This window comes from Heterocephalus glaber, unplaced genomic scaffold (genome assembly GCF_053883595.1).
Source record: "Heterocephalus glaber isolate CG9 unplaced genomic scaffold, H.glaber_assembly_v1.0 deba00001509, whole genome shotgun sequence".
In the NCBI taxonomy this organism is placed as follows: Eukaryota; Metazoa; Chordata; class Mammalia; order Rodentia; family Bathyergidae; genus Heterocephalus; species Heterocephalus glaber.
Window position 1 is genome coordinate 41,365,029 of NW_028258325.1, and position 18,083 is coordinate 41,383,111.

General features: G+C 44.6%; 1 pseudogene; it reads right to left on the bottom strand.

The window, feature by feature from the left end:
- Positions 1 to 16,241: 16,241 nt before the first annotated feature.
- Positions 16,242 to 17,173, bottom strand: LOC101707713 (twinkle mtDNA helicase pseudogene; annotated as a pseudogene).
- Positions 17,174 to 18,083: the final 910 nt, after the last annotated feature.

An 18,083-nucleotide genomic window follows, 5' to 3' on the forward strand; every position in this document is an offset into this window, starting at 1 on the left:
GTCATCCACCCTTTCCTCACCTAAGCCACTCTTCTTTCCTCTTACTTAGGAGTAAAAGGAGCTTAAAACTTAGGCTGAAAAAAAAAAACAAAAAATCTAGGCTGAATTAAGGTGGTCTTTGTGGGCAGTTGTATCCCATCTTCTTTGCTTTTGGGTTTTTTGTTTTCTCTCCAGAATCGAGAATCAAACTCAGGACCTTGTGCTTGCCAGGCAGGTGCAGCACCACTGAGCTATGTCCCCGACCCCATCTCATCTTTGGTTTGCTGGCTTTCTAAATAAATCGTTTGCCTTGCATTAACCATTTGTCCTCAGGTCATTTGCTCTGCAAGCTGGGAGTTGACAAACCCAGTCGCTAGCACATGTTTGTGTAAAGCCTTTGTCACCTCTCCTGCTTCAGTGTAATCATCATGAAGTGCAGAACAAGATGGAGTCTGTCTTGTTTACAGTTGTATCCTTAGCATCTCAAATGTAGAAAGTGCTGAATAAATATTTGTTGAATGAATAAATGCGCTAGAGTTCAAAGACTGTTCAGATACTTTTGGGCTGGCCACAGTGGCACATATCTATAATCCCAGCTTCTTGGATGCTGAAGTGGGAGGATCTCAAATTCAAGACCAACCCAGGCAATTTACCAAGACTCCATTTAAAAAAAAAAAAAGGCTGGGTGTGTAGCTCAGTGGTAAAGGTTTGCCTAGTGTGCACAGGGCCCTGGATTCAATCTTCAGTGCTGCCAAAGCCAAACCAAACCAAAACAAACAATAAAAACCCTGTTATTGCTGGACATGGTGGTGCACACCTGCAATCCCAGTGCTCAGAAGGCTGAGGAGGAGGATCACTGCCAGGTCGAGGCCAGCCTGTGCTACATAGTGAGACTCTGCCTCAAAAACACAACACAAACAAACAACAACAACAGCAACAAAAACCCTATTATTTTTCATGTTCTCTCGTAGATTCCCAGACCATTTGATTCAGTGTATTTTAGTTTCTTTTAACCCATTTTCCTGTCAAATAAAAGGAGGACATCATTCATTTTGCTAATTTTATATTATGTAACTAGAAGCAAGAAATAAGCCTCTGCCATTTTGTGGTCTGAGGAGATTGCTTTTTGTCGATTTCATGATTCAAATGAACAGCCCACCCTTAAACTGAAATCTAACTAGTAACAAATACCCCAACTGGCATTTGTCCTTCAGCCTCTTGCTGCAGTTCAGTTCATACCTCACACACTTCTCTACTTTCCATCAGAACATTATAGTAAATTACCATAAGTAACTAGAAGTTACCCTATTTAATGTACATGGGCTATTCTGAATTCTTTAACTGGTATTTGTTGGGTAAATCTATTGTATCCAGGTATTGTTCTGGAAGAAAAGTTATGTCTTCCCACAAAGGATTTGTCACTTCCCAAAGAATCAGCATAACAGACTCAGCCCTAGAAGTCTATACACTTATCAAAGCCCTCTTTAGGCTTTACTTCTGCATCCTACAAGGCCTCAAGATGTTGACTACAAAGTTTATTATCACTGGCTAATGTCATGAAATCATAGTTTAAAAAGGCCAAAGTAGCATAGCAGGTTCCAGCTTGAACTCTTCCTTCAAGCAACATCCAAATTCAATCTCAGGGTCCTGGGTGACTTAGCTCTTGTCTGCCTCTTAAACATACCTATCTTAGGGCTCCCCAAAGGCCCTATGACCTGACTGATGGTGTCTCCTTTCATGCTTTTCCATGGGCTGTAGCTCAGCCCAAATTAACCTCCCTGTGCTTTTCTACTCTCCTGTATTCATTCTTTTTGTTGTTGTTGTTGTTTTTTTGGTACCGGGGATCTAACTCTAGACCTTGCGGTTGTGGGGCAGACGGTGGAACGACTGAGCTAAATCCTCGGCCCTCCTGTATTCATTATTACAGACTAGGCTCTGAGGCCACCTCCTCTTGGAATCCTGCCAGACTCAATTTTAGTTTCTTACTTTCTGTGCCCTCATTTCATTCTCAGTAGATACCCGTTGGGAGTGGGTGTGTGTACATGTGTAGGAAGATACATATCTTGAATACCATGTGCCAGACACTCACTTTAGTCTGTTTTCCATTGTTATAACAAAATACCTGAGGCTGCTGGGTAACATATAAAGAAAAGAGTTTTGTTTAGTTTATACATTGAAGATTGGGTGGCTCCATTGGTTTGGCCTCTGGTGATGGCTGATGGCAGATAGCATCACAATGGTGAGGCAGGAAGCCAGAGGAGGATTCAGAGGTCAGGCTTGCTCTTTTATAACAACTCACTCTTATGGGAATTAACTGGTGTCCCATGAGAACTACCTTAATCCCTCCTGAGAGCAGTGCCCTCAGTAACTACCCACCTCCTGCCAGGTCCTGTCACTCAAAAGTTCTACCACCTCCCAACATTGCCACACTGAGGACCAAGCTTCTAACACACGAGCCATTGGAAGACACTCAAACTATGTCCAAACCATGCAGCTCTCTTCTGGTAGCTTGTCATCTTTTAACTGCACCCCACAGCAGTCTTAGGAGTGTTAATAATAACTTAGTCACACAGCCAGGAAGTGATGAAACTAGAATTTGAACCCAAACTCCAGAGCCATGTGCTTCAGAGCAAATACCACACTGCTGTTCCTTGGCTGTCATCACCCTGTTATAACCACTGATGTCATTCATTGTCACTCCCTCTTGAGGTGAGCTCCTCAAGGGCAGGGACTGATCTTTTTAGGTGACAGGCACATTGTAGGAACCCATGAATGATAATGATGCTGATAAATGAGCTTGATGAGTGCTATGGTTTGTGTTTAGATGTCCCCCCAAAGCCTCATGTAGATGAGGTGGGGCTTTCTTTTTCAGAGGTAAGTGAATCTGGAATGTGTGATGCTGAGGTTAAGGGCGTGTGATTACTAAACCACTACACGTGAGTGATTAGTTTGGCACCACCCTAATACCAGTAGTCTGAATAAGATAAAAGGGGCAGAAAGATGCTGTTAAACTCTCTCCCTCTTGTTACCTTTGCTGCCTTGGGTGTGCCATGTTGTTTCTCCTCTGCGCTGTTTGTTTCCCATCCCAGCCTCGGAGCCAGCTGATTATGGACTGAAACCTCTATGAACTGTAAGACAAATAAACCCCTTCCCTTTTAACTTTGGGTGTCAGGTCAGCAATGAGAGAAAAGTAATTAACACAATCAGGTACCAAATAAAAAATGAGGGCTGGGGATTTAGCTCAGTGATTCCGCTGCCTGCCTTGCCAGTACAAGGACCCGAGTTCGATCCCCAGTACCAAAAAAAAAAAAAAGAAAGAAAAGTGGGGTACAGAAAATATAAGTATCACAGCCAGGGTCACAGTGCCAGGACTCAGACTCTAAGGGCCCAGCTCCTTAGCTCACACTCTTATTCTGTTCCTTCCGCTATGTGTCCAGCCGGCTCACCAGACAGAGGAGACATGTGGCCTGGTAAACAGCAAGAGATAGGTGCAAGGGAGGGAGGGGACCCAGTCACACAGTGTGGGGGAGGTGGGGACAGTGCAGTGCAGTGTGGCCCTACGGTGCGGATGGATTACAGCAAAATGCAGGTGGGAAACTCACCAGGGCTCACCCATGACCACCTCCTCCCTGTTCGTTGAAAGGGGCTCTGGCTGGTTTCCTGTGGCACTGGTTTCAGGGTGAGTGCATAGGAGGGCATCGGACATCCATAAAAGTACAAGAGCAGGGCTCACCCTCCTTGCATCCTTTTCCTTTCCAGCTCTCCACATGCCATCTGCCGAGTTCTGCAAGAGGCTTTGTGAATCACAGGATCTCCTGAGTCACTCATTCCCTCTCTGAGAAATAAATAACATCAAGTTTCACAAAAGCAGAGCAGTTGGGTTTAAATGAGGTGTCACACAAAGATGGAGTGCAGGATCTGCTTTCCCTGATGAACTGGCACTGCTGTCAGGAGAGGCATGCTGCCAGCCCTGAGCTTGAGCTTTCAGGCCATCAACCCGGAGTTCTGGCTGCTTGAGTTTCATCTGGATTTGATATTCAGACAGCCAGGCTCAGCAAGAGGCAAAGCAGGTCCCAAAGATCATAATTTTGATCCAAATGGGAAAATCCAAAGTATGAAGATGAATGTACATTGATTTGCTTGTGTCTCCAGTCCTCCTTGAGACAGACTTATCCTTTATTTCACTCACAAATGCTGAAAATAGACATCCTGAAAGCAAATTTACTACTTTAATATTCTAGAACTGCTTTCCATAGCCTATGACATGCAAAGTCTTTGAATGCAAAACCCATAATGCTCCTGGTGTAGCAGAGAGAATACATGACCAAGCAGATCCACTAATATTTTGTGGACGATTTTCAGACCTTATCCCTCACCTGCATTGTCATCTTCCTGTCCCAGTGTCTGTCCAAACCTCTCCCTAGAGCAGCCTCTGTTCCTTCAGTTTTTCTTAAAAGTACTTTAAAATTATAATTTTCCTTGTCTCCTTTCTATCTATAATTCTTCTATCCTATTTCAATACACTTGCTCCAGGGAAACTCGTCTTCCCTAGCCTCTGGGCCAGCGGTCCCTCCCGAGTACTGTATTTTCATAAACTCTTTATTTGCCTGTGGGACCCCAAGGGAAGGAAGAGATTGTCTTTCTCACCTTTATGGTTTTGCCTGAGAAACCATATCAAGATATTAAATTTTGTAATCTTTCAGCAGCCTGAATGAATAGTATGTATTCTCCCTTCCCCTTTCCAAGAAAGCCACCAAGGGTCTTTTTGCCTGTAGGACAGTTGATGGCTCTGGCACTGTAGGGATAAACAGAAAGGCAGAAAGAAAGCATGAAACAGGCACCCAGAATACCATCCAATGTAGCATCTTGTCGAGGAAAAAAAGCTCTGACTGACAAAGAAAGAAGTGGGCCTGCCATGGAGGAAGGGTTTTGAATGCTTTTCAAAGGACTGAGGTGGGGGGAAGAGGTGGGCAGGTCCTGGAGCAGTAGAGACCGGCCCTGCACTCTCTGGAGCTGGCCTGGGGCCGGAAAGGACCTCAAGGCAGAAAAGCTACATGGTGCCTTGAGGGACCAGGTTCATTAAGCCTTTAATAGACCTGGGGCTGTTGCCATGGCCTTCAGGGACCATATGGATTTTTTTGAGACCCACTCTTACTATGTAGTTCAGACTGGCCTTAAACTCACTATGTAGCCCAGGCTGACCTTACACTTGTGATCCTTAGCCTCCTGAGGGTTGGGATTACAGGTGTACGCCACCATTCCTGGCTCCATGTGGATTTTGACACTGACCATTTCAACAGTGAGATCCCAAGGTCCCCTCACTTGACTCTAGGGAAAATGGTTACCTCTTCCCCATTGCCCCTGTAAAATTCTTGAGATTGAATTTCCTGAAGGGATGGGGACTCTGAACAACCATAATGTTATTTACAGATATTGTGAGAACATGGTCTTTCTTAGACCTAGTGAAGTGAATAAAACTTCACATCTGCAACATGTCCATGATCCTAGCAAATGCAGGTCTGTAGAGTGTTTGGTGAGTAGATGAATGGCAGAAGGACCTTTTGATCTATTCAGTCTACTTCAATAACATCATAGAAATATTTTTTATTCACTTACCTTGAATAAAGACTTTGCAGTATTATTTTCTGAGCACCCAAAGCACATTCAAATGAGTTGTCTTTGAACAAAGATTCAAAAGACTTTCATGACTGCAAGTTAACAAGTTGAATTTATGACCCACCAGTCTTTACTGTTGGTTGCTGGAGCAACAATGCCTCACTGCTTTAGGATTTGAGTATGGAGTGATTGGGGTCTCAACCTAGTCTGAATTTCTATCACAACGTTCTGCCTAATGCGATTAAAGTCTTGAAGACAAAATACCAAAATCTCATTTTGCATATTGCTGTCCATTTCACTGCTGGGTACCTACAGTTCCCAGCCCTTGTTCACAATAAAAGTTATTTCAGCTATTATTCTTCTAGTCTCAGTTACTTGTGGTTATTCATGCAGGGATTACTCAAATGAATTATATCTAGAGATAATTGAAAAATGTTCCTTTAGTCATTAAGTTACGTTCATTTTTCTTTCTAGTCTTCAGAGGTTTCTTTCTAGGTTGCCATCCCAGCCTGCAGATTTGCTTTATCCCCCCAACCCCACCCCATAAATCTCCAAGAATGCACCCTTAACTTCTTTCAGTGTTTTCTTTTCTAGGTGATTTTTTCTTTTTGTTCCTCTTAATAGGCTTTTAATTTTTTTTCTATGCACAAAAAAAATAGAGCAGAAGGTACAGGTATCCTATATATTCCCTCGCACCAACACAGGTACAGCCTCCCCGGGGCATTGTCAGCATCCCCAACTGGGGTGGTACACTCAGGACAACTGATGAACCTACACTGACACATAATTATCATTCAGAGTCCATAGTTCACATAGTTCACATTAGTCCATAGTTCACTCCACTGAGGTGGTACACTCAGGACACCTAATGAACTATACTGACACATAATTATCATTCAGAGTCCAGAGTTCACATTAGAATTCATTCTTGGTTATTATTTGTGTTATAGGGCCAGGCAAGTTGGAACTATAGAGATGTGCCACATTCTGAATTAAATGCAATCCTTCATTATAATAGCCGGCTTTCCAGAGTGGGCTCAGGCCTCCAAAAATTCTGGACAAAGGAAAGGCAGTCTGCAGGGTCTTCTTACTTTTTATTTTGTTATTTATTTTTTGGTACCAGGGATTGAACTCAGGACCTCGCACTTGCGGCAGAACCACTAGGCTAAATCCCCGGCCCTAGCAGGGTCTTTTTAAGGGTCTTCTATTTGGGGAGGGCTCGGGGAGCTGGGAAGCACAAGCAAAATTTCACAGGAACAGAACTTTGCTAAGCTAGTGGGGGTCAGGGAAGTTTTACACGGTTCAATTAAAACAAAGTGTCACACACCTGCCTGAGTCTACTGTTTACAAAGTAGTAAAGATAACATAGTTGCAGACTCACACAGGATGCAGTGGTTGGTCTGTTAATGTATTAACTGAGAGGACTCCCAAGGAGGGAGGGGAAAGCGACTACCAGAAGCACTCAACTTTACACAAATGGAGTCAGGCACACAAATGGAGTCAGGTTGGCTATCACATTTGGACAAATAAATAACGACATGTCCACTATTATGATATCATGCAGAGTATTTTTACTGCTCTAAAAGTCCTCTGTGCTCTTCCAATTCACCCCTCCCATGCCCTCACCCCCTCACTGTGGTTGCTGTTCCAGAAAGGTATACAACTGCAACTATTCAGTATGTAACCTTTTCCGAACGGCTTCTTTCACTTAGTAATATTCATTTAAGGTTCTCCATGTCTTCATGGCTTGATAAGTAATTTTTTGTGCTGAATAATATTCCCTTGAATGGAAGGGCTGGGGATTTAGCTCAGTGGTGCCACTGCCTGCCTTGCAAGCATAAGGTCCTGAGTTCGATCCCCAGTAGACCTCCCCCCAATTCCCTTGCATGGATGTACCGCAGTTCATTTGTCCATCCATCTACAGAAGAACATCTTGGTGGCTTCCACTTTTTGGAAATTACGAATAAAGTGTCTATAAAGATCTGTGTGTAGGTTTTTAATGCAAGTTTTTAGCACCTTTGGGTAAAGATCAAGGATCAAAATTGCTGGATTGTATGGTAAGAATGTGTTTTGTTTCATAAAAAATCACCAAACTCTCTTCCAAAGTGAGTATACCATTTTTGCATTGCTCCCAGTAATGAATGAGAGTTCTGTTGCTTCAAATCCTTGCCAGCATCTGATGTTGTCAGTGTTTTGAACTTGCCATTCTAATGGTATAGTGGCATCTTACTGTTGTTGGTTTGTTTGTTTGTTTTTGGTACCAGGAATCAAACTCAGGACCTTGCTCTTGTGAGGCAAGCGCCAGAACCACTGAGCTAAATCCTGGGCTCTCACTGTTGTTTTCATTTGCAATTCCCTGAAAACATATGAGGTTGAATATCTTTTCATATGCTTGTGTGCCATCTGCATGTCTCCTTTGGTGAAGTGTCTATTAAGTGTTTGGTCCAATTTTTTTTTGGTACCAGGGATCTAACTTCGGTCCTTGCGCTTTCAAGACAGGTGGTGTAACCACTGAGCTAAATCCTCAGCTCTGGTCCAGTTTTTTGAGGAGTGTTTTGGATTAAACCAAGGGCCTAGCATATGCTAGGCAAGCACTCTACAACTGAGCTACACTCTTGGCCCTCCTTTGGCTCCTATTTTTTTTTCTTTTTCTTCTTCCTCTTTTTTCCAGTTCTGGGGATTGAACCCAGGAAGCCCTGAGCTATGTCCCTACCTATTTTTATTTTCTTTTCAGACAAAATTTCACTAAGTTGCCCAGGGTGGCCTTGAACTTGAGATCCTCCTGCCTCAGCCTCCAGGATAGCTAGAATTACAAGCATCACAACCATACCTGGCCCTTCACTTCTTTTAATCATGTTTTTTTCTTTTTGTCAAGTTCTTAAAGTTCTTTGTCTATATTTTATAACAATTTTTATCAGATATATATTGCAAACATTTTCTTTCAGTCTGTGGCTCCTCTTTATTCTCTTGTTAGTCTCTTTCACGTAGAAGATATTGTTAACTTTAATGAAGTGTAGTTTATTAATTCTTCATGGATTATGCCTTTGGTAGTTGTAGCTGTTTTCATTATAAACTCTCTAAATGATAGGTAATTTGTAGGCAAAGTAGGAGCAAGTTAAACATTACTACAACAAAGCAATCAGGCAAATCTGAAAGTGAGACATTACTTTGGACAACTTTCCTGGACTCTCAGCAAATCAGCATCATATAAAACAGTAACTGTTACAGAGTAAAAGGAATTTAAGTGACCTAACCACCAGATGTAACATGCTGTCCTGGATTATTTAAATCCATTCAAATTAGGATCTAATCTAAGACTATTAAGATTATTATTGAGCCAGCGATTTAGCTCAGTGGCACCTCAACTGCCTCAAAACTGCAAGGTACTGAGTTCAATTCCTGGTACATAAAAAAGGGAAAGATTATTATGCCTCACTGGGCATGCTAGTATTTGTTGTGATTATGCAGGGTGTCCTTATGCTTTTGAGTTGCTTACTAAAGTGTTTAGGGAAGGAATGTCATGACGTCTATAATTTCCTTCAAAATACATCAGCATAAAAAGATGAAAAAGAACAAAATCTGGAAGGACTGAATTATGTCTCACATTAGATTCTTATTGGTTGACCCAATTAACCCAAAAAAGGCTATCTTCCTATAGTACATGAGCAAAGAGACGATGAAGTGGATGGAATCTAGATTATGTTTTTCCTGTTACTAACTGGGGGATTTGGTCAAGGTAATTTTCTCATCTGTGCCTCAGTTTCCTCAAGTGTGTAATTTAGGCATGATATCAGTAAGCCTACTGCATGGGACAATTCTGAGGATAAATTACTTAATATATATAAGGCCATTACAACAGTTCTTGTCACTTCGTAATAAGTATTAACTATTATTATTGTTACTGTTTTGCTGTTAAGGTACATGATCCTAGCAGGTGCAGAGTTGGTATAAACTGGCACAAATGGATTTGCTCCTTGGGTTTTCTGGTATGTTGCTAGTAGCCATGGGGGCAGCCCATTCCTTGGGTCCCACTTTTGAGTTCTTCCTTAACTACACCAAGAACTGTCTGAACACATGTTTTGATGGCTGGTAAAGATTGATAAAGCCTAAAATCATTTTCTCGAGTTGATCGTAATGTGGCCTGTCTCCTGAGCTCCGTTCTCCCCGTGGTGTGTGAAATTTTGTTCCCCAGCTTCCTCTGTGGGTGGTGGGCGTGTGTGAGGGGGACAGCAGGGTCCCACCTAGACTTCAGCTGGTCTAGCTTGGCTGGTAATTTGATGCTTTTCCAAATTCTTACTCTTCTGGTTCTCTTTGAAAAAATTTGGTTTAAAAATAAAAACACAGGTATACACGGAGATATCGGGCCCAGTCTCTGGCTTTGTCCACCACATTGCTGCCACACTCCCACACCTCCCAAAGGTCACTTCTGGTTGTTTTTTTTTAGCTTTGAATAGATTTTCTTTAATAATATTATAGAATATGTTGGGGAAAGAAGGGGGAGCATGAGTACTCATTTGAACCCTCCAACAATTGGAGGGGTAAGCAGACTAGGTATCTGGTGGCATTTTATGAATAAAATGTTAGAGTCTTACAAGGGCTTGTGAAAGTCACATGGGTGGTTGTCTAGGTGTGAAGACATCAGTCCAGGTTGACTTTGAGTTATGCATCCATTAGAAATCTTTTAGTTAAGTGACTTGATTGGCTTAAACACCAGCTAGCAAGAGGAGAGATGACCAGACCCAGTGCTGCCTAGACTATCAGCGATGGCAGAAGACATTTTCTCTGTGAGGGGAAGTCTAGCCATTGTGGCTCCAGTCTTACCTCCTGCAGTATTGTGGCCTAGGCAGAGAGAAATTCTTCTTCCCCAATTTAGTATGAAAAATGCCCCAGGGAATGCTTCTGATCGAACACAGACCAACACATAGAACTCTCTCTAAGGCAAGCGGGTAGGGAACTACAACTGGTCAGACCTCAGTCATGTGCCGAACTATGAGGCCCCCATTAGAATCACAGATGGAAGAGAGGCACAGGTCACTAGAGAAAGGGAACGGGAACTGGACATCACTGTTGGAAGAAGGGGAGTGGGAAGATTCAAACAAAAACAGTGCATGTCCACCACAGGCTCTCTCCATATCACACTTTGTACTAGCAAAGCTGTATCATTTTTGAGACCCTTCTACATGTAATCTCCTCAAGATAAAAATGTAGTGGTAATTGCAATACTCGCTATTGCATTAAAGCAAAAATGCATTAAAATTCCTTAGAAAGTTTCTTTTTAAAAGAACATGTCATGGGCCGGGGATTTAGCTCGGTGGTTCCAGCGTCTGCCTCGCAAGTATAAGGTTGCGAGTTCGATCCCAGGTACCAAAAAAAAAAAAAAGAACATGTCACAATTGGGTATATTCCAATATACCTATTTTCCTGTTGGAGATACTCCCCGAAAAATAGTGTGTTAAGGGCTCTGAAAAGTCCTGCATTCAAGAAACTTGTTAAGCTTATTTATCTAATCTAGTTTCCCCAAGTAACTTAACTATAGACTTGTCTTATACCCCTTTGTCTTTTAGTTTCTTGTATCCTTTCAGCATGTCTCCAAGGACATATGATGACCAAGTCCAAATATTTGTAATCATTTTCCTCCACATCTTACATAAAAATCAGTGAACTAAAACCTGTTCTGTATCTTCCTTACTTCCTTCCAGTTAACCTACCTCCAACATAACAGCTTTTTATTGGTGCTGGGATTGAACCCAGGGCCTTGCACATGCTAAGCACATGCTCTACTACTGAGCTAAACCTCCACCCTCAAAGATCCTAACTCTTACTGTCACAACGGCGATCACTTTAACATGAGTTTTGGAAGGGACATTCAAACCATCACAAGGGAACCCTGTATGGTTCAGGGCTATGGTTGCTCAAGAGAAACTTAGGTGATGTTTGAATATTTGTGTGTAGAACGAAGCAGCAGCCATGATACTTTAGAGGCCATCGCTGAAAAAGGGAGGTGCAGTGGGTGCCATTTTGCCATGGGTCCCATTCAATGTCCAACTCTTCTTCCTACTCACTAGCTGTGACCCAGGCCACCATGAGATCCTTTAGCGTAAGCTCACAGAGGTGGGAGTGAGGAAGAGCCCACAGCCTTCCAAAGCCTTCCGTATGGCTCCTTTTTACCTGGTATCTGTCAAGCTCCAACTTGCTCACCTGTACCAGGGTTGGTGAGTGATTTTCTTCTGGTTTTCAGGTCTTTACTTCCCCAGTGCTCCCTAGATGGTATAAAGCCTAGCTTCATAATAAATATCTTCATAATACTCCTAGTGTTCTTGCTTCTGGAGCTGAACTCTGCTGGTACTGTACCGAAACATAATTATCTCCACTTTATTACACTTCTCAGGGACATTGTATCATTCCTTTCAGATTGCCACTAGAGACACTTTCCTGGCTGGCTGTGCTTGAGTATAATTATGTAACATTGATTATAATGTCCTTGAGTACCTGGTAGGGGAAGCACAAAAGATCTCTTTGGGAGAACTGTAACGAATCAGTCTAAAGCTCCTTTTCCATGAGACATATAGCTAGAGATGTAGTGGGAAGGCAAACTTTCCCACCACATTTCTTGCTGAGAACTAAAAGTTCTCTCCCGTCTCCAGCTGGACCTGGTCTTCTCTCCCTGTTACCAGTTTGAGTCTTTCCCTCTTATCATACAGCACCATGCTGAAGGGAGGCCAGCAGGACTTAATTCAGTCATGAAATTGCTAAGTTTGCTCATTCATAATCTCATGGTGTAATGAAATGCATGTTGGCCTGAGACTCAAAATAGTATCTGGTTTCTGGTCCTCACTGCCAAGAATCTTCTTATAATTAGAGCAAAGTCTTCTAGCTTCCCTGGGCTTTGGTTTATTTGTATCTTATTTTATAAGAGCAATGTCCTTAGAACAGACTATAGGTTTCCCACCACTTTATTGTGTCTGTAAAACCCTTTTTAGAGGGATTGGGGGTGTAGCTCAGTGGTAGAGCACCTGCTTAAGCATGCATGAGGTCACGAGATTGATTCCCAGCACCGCCCCCCAAAAAAAAGCTTTTTAAGAAAATTTTATTTCAATTATTGCTATTAGAGTTCTGCAGAGTTCAGCACATGTATCCCAGAAGCATTATGACAGCAATGCTGTTGCCTCACCTGATCCAAAGGTCACATGGCTTGATGTGGTGTTTATATCACACCTGGGGGCATCCGAGGAAAGAGTGGGCACAGAACACAGAAGGGCCAGTGGTGGTTTCCTAACTTTTATTTGCTCTCAGCACAGCATGGCACCGTACACTTTATATGTCCACAGATATATTAGCAAATCTTTTTTTAATCCTAACAATATCCATTTTATTTTCCTAATCACTGAAAATGGTAGTACTCTTGATTATCCTTATTGAAAAAAAAATGAGGAAATCAAAGCTTGACCAAGTTAAGTCACCAGCCCAAGGTCATTGAGAGGCAAAATCAAGTGTGAACCTAGGCCCTCTAAATCCCCAAATTTAAGACACATACTGATTCCTAAGTGCTGGTTGTGTCTGCAAGACCCCAACACGGAGATTCCTGCCCCCACGGAGTAGCTGCCAGGATGTCAGGGGTGGGAAAGTCATACACCGGCACCCTCTGGCAAGTCTCCAGGAGGAAAGCCGGGAGTGTAGCCCACCAGGAAAGGTCCCTTGCAGGGACAGGGGTCCGGTGAAGGCTGACACCTGCAGCCTCTGGCAGCTGCAGCGGGAGGACGCTCGCATTTTACTTCTGTAATTGGCCTTCTTGTGGGTTGCCCAAGCCCCTTACTGTTTGGGGAGCGGCTGGGGGCCCCCAGCAACTTCCCTGACTGGCCTGGGATGGGATGAAGAGGGAACGAAATGGATGAGAGGGCGGCACCCCCCACCCCCACCCCCCGGCTGCCAGGCCCGGGAAGGGTCTCTCCTCTGCAGTCCCAGGGCCTCCTTGCTAGAACCTTGTCTCGAAGTTTGCGGCTCGGTCGCGAGAACCTGTCTGTCCCGAGGGGCCGGCCCTGGGGCAGGGGTCCTGGCAAGGAGCAGAGGGGCGAGCCCAGCCTGGGCGACTCACTGGCCGCTACAGTCAGCACACACATGGCTCCTCCGGAGCCGCTTCGACGACGTGGGGAGCCGCTTCGACGACGTGGCTCCCGCCTTCGCCTGCCGGGAACCAAGAGCCCCGGGAACCAGGAGCCTAGGGAAAGCAAAGGCGGTGGCGACGCTTCTGCTCTAACGGGTCCCCACGCAGAGCTGGCCGCAGAACCTCTCCACCAAATCTCTTTTTGAGAATATTCTCTGGTTTAAAATAACTGTCATAAAACAAATGACTTAAAAAGAGTTTCTGCAAGGAAACCATGAAGCAAAAACAATAACACACATGCAAACAAATAAGCAAGAACAAAATAAGAGAGAAGACACTTTCTCCCCTCGAACCAGCTCTTTGCTATTTGTCTTAGTTACTTTTCTTGTTGCTGAGACAAAATACCCGACATCCAACGTTAAAGGGGGAAAGGTTTATTTAGCTCACAGTTTGTAGAAGTCTCAATCCATATTTGGCTGGCTCCAAGGCAGAGTGGCACATGGCAGAGGGGCATCGCAGAGCAGAAACAGCTCATGGTGTCCACATGGTAGCAAAAGCAAGGGAGCAAGGGAGTCAACAGTCTTTCTGGTCCTTTCATTTTATGCAGACTACTTAGGGGAGATAGCACTCATACCCTTAATCCTAGTGCCCTTGGGCCTAGCATTGCACCAGGAATCAATTTCAGAAAAAGCCCCAGCTGTGACTGCAGCAAGCTTTGAGGGGGACATCTAAACACAAGCCACAACATTATTCATATTAAAAGGTAAAAATAGTAAAGATCAAAGCAGATTTGATGAAAAGTCTAACAAATATTCACAGTTATCAAGAAGAGGGCTTATAATTTGCAGTGACATCTGTTATCAAAATAAAAAAGCTCACCTTCAGGGCAGATTTTGTCTTGAAATATTAACTAATAAAAGCCAGGCATGGTGGCACATGCCTGTAATTCCAACACTCTGGAAAGCTAAGATAGCAGGATCACAAGTTTAAGCCCTAGGTAACTTAGTGATTTAGGGAGATGCTGTCTCATAATAAACAAAAAATAAAAGAGGGCTGGGGATGTAGCTCAGTGAGAAGTCCCTGGGTTCAATCCAGAGAGAGAGAGAGAGAGAGAGAGAGAGAGAGAGAGAGAGAGAGAATGTACCATCATGATTAGCAAGGAATTTAAAAATTGTATTTACCTTAAAGTTGATATTACAGAGGTAGAGTAGAATTGTGGTCATTACTAGAGGCTAGGAAGGAGAGGGAGAGGGAGGAGAATGGGTACCCAAAAAGAGTTAGGTAGGGGGAATAATTTTAATGTTATAATTCACAATTCATTGTATATTTTATTTATTTTTTTCATTGTATATTTTATAAAGAGCTAGAAGACACAAGTGTGAAGTCTCCTACCACAAAGAAATGATAAACATTTAAGGAGATAGAAGTGCTGATTACCCTGACTTGAACAGTATATTTTGTATTCATTTATTGAATTATCACACTGAAGCCATAAATATTTGCAAGTATTATGTTAGTAAAAATATAAAAACATCACCTCATCTTCGCAGTGCCTTTTATGTACATGTGCACTGTAATGCCTATAACACACTGGCGAGTATGCACATCCAGAACCTGGTCTGACCTTTTTCACTGATGGGAGTGAATCCAAAGCCGATGATCACTGATTGGACTGACCTGGCCAATGTCTGACTTGTGCAGAAGTGTGGGTTCTTGCACAGCTGGAACTCTGTCATTCAATATTATAAAGCATTTAGCACTCTTTTTTTTTTAATGGGAAAAATTATTTTTCATGAAAACTGCAAAAGGCTCTTCAAGTTCCTACCTCTAGCTTCCCATCTGAGGCAGCACACAAAGGAACCAGCACCCAGGGGCAGGATTCCAGCCTCTTCCATGGCTCTGCAACCCCCTGTTACAGGGTTAAGCACTCAGGATCCCATTCTAGCAGGTGCCACCTCCTATGCCCGGCTCTGTAGTGGGCAGCAGAGGTGCCCGACACCCATCACATCACCCTTTGGCTCCCAAAGCCTAACGGCTGGAGTTAAGCAGAAGTCAAACGTTCCACTCCGGGCTCAGGGGCCTCAGCTCACCCCCAGCTCAGGGCTTCTCTGCCTGCACCTCCTTCTCCAGACACCCGCACGACCTTGCCCTTCTAGTTCCCAAGGCTCCAGCTCACATCCCCTCTGCTGAGACATCGTTTTAGGCCACTTGGAGTAGCCCATGAGCACTGTCACATTTCTATTTTCTTTATAGCCTTGTCACTGTTTTATTTGTTCACTGCTCATCTCTTCTACCACAACGCAGGGTCTGTGGAAACAGAGACCTTATGCATCTTTTCAGTGCTGCATGTAAAGGACCCTGAACAAAGTCTGTCACATCATAAGGCCTCAAATAGCTGCTGAGTTTTCTAAGGTGTCCTGCCCTAAGCTGAGGAGGACCCACAGCTTAGAATTACGGCACAGAGAAGCCCTAGCAGAGGGCCAAGAAAGAGACATGCTCTGGCCTGTCCCGTGAGGCTCATTTCAGTGATCTGCTGTAGACTGCTTCACCCTGTAGGCTTAGAGGTGTCTGGCTGCGAGGGAACGGGGTCCTGGCCTGGGCAAGTCTCACAGTTCTGGGGCACACCCCCCCTTTTGCCAGAAGAGGGCTTCTTGACCACTAGTCCACCATCATCCTTGATCTTCTTGAGCCGAGTCTTGCTCTTTGGTGGGATGGAGAAGGTGAGGGAGCTCTTGTTGAACTCAAGTGGGAAGACACCCACGTCTCCATCAAAGCGGTTCTTGGACACCTGCACATACCACTTCCCTGGCCCAGTTACCAGCTTCCTGTCCTGCAGGATCAGGATGTTGTCTGCTTCTTGGCTTGCTTTAGCTGAGCCAAAAATGGATGCTGTCTGCAGTTCCTTGTCATCATCCTCTTTTCGGGGGTGAATGACCAGTGTCACATGGCAGTTATTGTCTGTTGCAAACTTCCAAAAGGCCCCAACGATGCAGTCTTGAGCTGCAATCCTGTCTGTGGACAGCTGCTCATGACCCATCATGAACTGCAAGTTGTCAATGACCACATGACAAACGTCATAGACGTAGACTGCATGTTGCATCGTGTCTATTACAAACCTGATGCTCTGCTGCCCGTGGAAAGTCATGACATAGAGGGAAAGGTCCTCAAAGCGGTCAGCCCACACATCATATTTATCCAGTTGCTCTTCTAGCTGCCCCACAGCAAACTGGGTCAGCATAACCTGGGCCAGTCTCACATTGCTGATCTCAAAGCTCCCCCACAGTGTGTTCACCCCCTGGGTACACAAATCCAGGGCATACTCACTGATGAAGGTTGTCTTCCCACTGCCTGTTGGCCCTGTAAAGACTGTCAGCTCGCCTTTCCGATGCCCCTTCAAGAGACGATTGAGGTCTGGGAAGTGGCTCCAGCAGGTGCCAGCTGCTTGCTCCACATCTGACAGTTTTCCTAGCACCTCCTCCCGAAGCTGCTGGAAAGACACAACTGACTTGTGCCAGGCAGGCAGGGCAGTACAGAGAGTACGAGAGAGATTTAAGCCTCGGTTCAGAGCCTCCAGGGATGGGGTTGTTGGTCTCCAGGGCGCACCAAGGAGCATCATTTTGGGTTCAGTTTTTGGGCAAACAACTTGCCAGCTTCCCAAGACCGAAGGTCATCCCCTAGCCATAATATAATTCAGCAGAACTGTTCGCGGTATGGGAATAAAGCAGGGGGTAAAGAGAGTGTTCCTTGGGGCAGGGCAAGAGTGGGAAGCCCCATGGCCTGGCTCAAGGCCAAGCTGTCCAGCTTCCATCTCGTCAAGACCACCTCAACATCCCGACAGCTGATCAGTGGTGGTCCAAATAGGTTGTGGTAGGTACCAGAGCGGGGAATGGTGGTCTCCATGTAGTGGACTCCATCACCATGGCCTTCAGCCCCTAGCAGCTTCAGGCCTCACAATCCTGAGCCCTGAGAGGAGAACCAAGGGAAGACCAGGCTTCGAGCAGGCCGCACATACTGCATGCTGAAGCGCCTCAGTGTGTCGTCTGTCACTTTGGTAAGGCCAAACATCACTCGAGCCAGTTGGGCCTCCTCTGAGTCAGGCAGCTCCCAGAGAGGTACTGCTCGGTCCCAAATCCTCCAGACCTCCTCACTGTTCTCAGTTTCTGGGGCCTCACTAAGCAGGACCCCCTGTTTCACCCCATCCATTCGCCTCTCCACACTGGCCTGGAAGTCTTCCCAGCTCCCCTCTGCTAGGCTGGTCATGCAGAGAAAGCGGCCCATGGTCTTGTCAGTGAAAAGGCTGAAGGAAGTGGTAGCTGTAGTCTGATCCTTGACCTGTGAGGACTCCTCAAAGGGGCTGGGGGCTCGAAGGCAGCTGTGGCCATCCTGG